Source organism: Nannospalax galili, unplaced genomic scaffold (genome assembly GCF_000622305.1).
Source record: "Nannospalax galili isolate Female #2095 unplaced genomic scaffold, S.galili_v1.0 scaffold380, whole genome shotgun sequence".
In the NCBI taxonomy this organism is placed as follows: domain Eukaryota; kingdom Metazoa; phylum Chordata; class Mammalia; order Rodentia; family Spalacidae; genus Nannospalax; species Nannospalax galili.
The window spans coordinates 5,077,782-5,081,270 of record NW_008348568.1 but is presented as its reverse complement, the minus strand read 5'-3'; positions in this window follow the sequence as shown (position 1 = coordinate 5,081,270).

Here is a 3,489-nt window from a genome sequence, read left to right as displayed (position 1 = left end):
GAGAGAGAGAGAGAGAGAGAGGGAGAGAACTGCTCACGTGTACCTGTGTTTAGAGCTGGCCACTTGGGATTAGAGAACCTCTCAAGGAGCTAGTACCTGATGAAAACTGATCCTCTCTCAGTATCTATTGATTGCCTGTAGCTCTTCCTGAAGTGGGACCCCATGAAATTTCCTCATCTACTTTGGCCTGTCGGCTGGTTTTGTCATTAAGCAGATCTTGTTAGACTTCCGTACTGTGGAGATTTCATTGGTGAAATTTCCCTATCATGTCTAGAATGCATTAAATAACAGCAGATGTCTTGTCCTTCTGACTCTTACATTCTTTCCATCCCCTCTTCAGTGATGTTCCCTGAGCCTTTTCTGTAGAAGTTGCATTGTAGATATGGTTTGGGGTTGGGAATCAAACATTCATATAGTCTCTGCATTTGACCAGTTGTGGAACTCTGTTATCCACCTGTTGCACAAAGGAGCTTTTTTGAGGAGTGATGTGAGGTATGCTTGTCTGTGAATATAAGGCTATGTATTTAGAATACAATAAGAAATTATATAGGTCTTGGGAAATGACAGAAGTAGGTTGTTTTCTAGGGCCTGTGACCTCTCCAACCTGGTGTACTTTGCTATGTTTACAGTACTGTGCATGAATTCCCTCCTACTTAGTGGACCTTTGGTCCAATCTGACAGCTGTTGATTGCCACAAGATAAATGTGCCACTACTGCACCAACAGAGATAATTTGCAGTGTCAGTCATTTCTGTGGTTCATACTTTATAGCTGATTGGGACCATTGACTGTTTCTCTCCCTTTTCATCTTGCATGTTCTTCTGATACTTTCAAAGCTAGTCTTCATGGAGGAGGTTTCCAGGTCAGTTCCAGCTCAATTGTTCCAAGTCTTGGGTCCAAAGTATGTCCTGTCTTTAGCAAGAGAGTCTTACTTTCAAGTTCTGGGAAGAAATCAAGGGCTATGGCAATATTAATAATCACAGCAGAAATCAAAGAATTAGAAGCAAAGAAAACAATACAAGGAATCACTTAATCTCAGAATTACTTCTTTTTAAAGATAAGCAAGATAACCAGACTCTAAGCCCAGCTAACCAAAAGAAAGAAGCAGCAGACCAAAATCAACAAAAGGGAAAGATTGCAACAGTTAACAAAGGAATCCAGAATGTTATAGCAGAATATTTTCAAAACCTATACTCCATTAAATTGGAAAATCTAAAAGAAATGGATAAAATTATAGACACAATGGGATCATCAAAGTTAAACCAAGAGGAGATCAGCCATGTAAACAGATAGATCCATGACAAAAAAGGAGACTAAAGCAGCAATACAAAGCCTCCTGACTAAAAGTAGCCCAAGCCTAGATGGATTCACAGCACTATTTTACCAGACCTTCAAAGAAGAATTTAAACTAATATTGCTTAAATTATTCAAAAATATGGAAACAGAGGAAGAATTCCCAAACTTCTTCTATGAAGCCAGTATTATCTAACACCAAACCAACTAAAGACACAACAGTAAAAAAGAAAACTACAGGCCGATATCCCTAATGAACACAGATGCAAAAATTCTAAATAAAATATTTGCAAAGTGCATATAGACACATATCAAAAAGATCTCCACCATGATCAAGTTGACTTTATTCCAGAGATATAGGGATGCTTCAGTATCCCTATATTTATTGGTATAAACCAATAAATAATATAAATGGACTTAGAAACAAAAATCCTGTGATCATCTCAATAGATTCAGAAAAGGTCTTTGATAAAATCCAATCTGGATTTATGACAAAAGTCCTAGAAGGATTGGACTGGAGGGAATACACCTCAACATAATTAAGACTATACACAACAAACCCACAACCAATATCATTCTAAATGGAGAAACCCTTGATGTAGTCCCATTAAAATAAGGAAAGAGACAAAGCTGTCCATTATCACCACTCCTTTTCAATATAGTGCTTGAAAGAAAAGGAAATTAAATGGGGCACTAAATGGAAAAGAAGTCAAATTATCCATATTTTCAGAAGTTGTAATAATATATGTAAAAGATCCCAAAAATTCAACCAGAAAACTATTAAAAATGATCAACACTTTTCGCAAAATGACTTAATGCAAAATCAATTACCAAAATTACCAAAAATTGATTTACCAAAATCAGTAGCCTTTCTATATACCAGTAACAAGAAATCAGAGAAAATTTCATGGAAACACTCCCATTTACAGTAGCCTCAAAAACTGTAGGTCTAACCAAAGTTGTTAAATATCTATACAATGAAAACATAAATCTTTGAAGAAAGATATTGAGGGAAACATTTCAGGATGTAAAGACCTCTCATGCTTATTGATTGGTAGAATTAATATTGTGAAAATGACCATCTTACCAAAATCAATTTACAGATTCAATGCAGTCCCAGTCAAAATCGCTAAGACATTTTTCACAGAAATAGAGAAAAACCATTATAAAATTCATATGGAAGGACAAATGACCCCAAATAGCCAAAGCAATGATGAATGAAAGAGCAACACTGGGGTGGGGGGATCACCATACTAGATCTCAAACTATATTACAGAGCTGCTATAGTAATGGAAAGAGCATGGCATTATCACAACAAAGAGACATTTAGGTCAATGGAACTAAACAGAAGACCCAACAAAACTATATATAGCTATAACCACCTGATTTTTTTCTCTTTTTCTATTTTTTTAAGATAGGGTCTCAAGAGTCCCAGTCTGGCTTTGAACTAACTATATGGCCAAAGATGGTCCCATAGTGATAGATAATCCTGCTGCCTCTGCCCACAGACTGATGGGATTTACATGTGTGCACCACCACAACCAGCCCATGCCTATTTCTTTTCCCGGATGAGTCAGGTGGGTGTATTAAATAAGCCCTTACTGACATGCTTGCTGGTTTACATGTCAATAAAATATCAAAATGAGACAACAGAAGTTTCACATATTTCACATATGGCATGAAGCTGCCCACAGGCACCCCATAACTGTTAAGTCTTGTTTCTCTACTTTCAAACTGATAGTGTATTCAACATTCTGCATTGGGTTTTTATTTCACTGACACAATTCCCTAGTTATATCATCTAATGCTTACATATTATCACTTGCAATGTTTTCTCAAGCTATTTTAGTCAGTATAACAATTCCTTTAGTTAGAAACCTTTGCATTAGTCTGATTTTATGAAGAAAAGGACCAAGACTCAAGAAGCAACCTGACCTAAGAAGGAGTAAGAACAATAACTCTGGGGCCCCTAATACCTGGGTTCCAACTCATAGCTTCAGTTCCACGTTCGTAAGTGAATCACGTAGTCCCTCTGTGCCTTAGTTTACTTATCTTTAGAATAAAGAGGAACAAGGTCTATTTCCCCAGTCTTGTAGAGGTAAAATGGGTTATTAATTATACACTTAGAACATAAGAACTTGTTAATGTTAGCATTATTTTTTCCTACAAAACTGTAGTAACCTCATGGGTTCTTAGG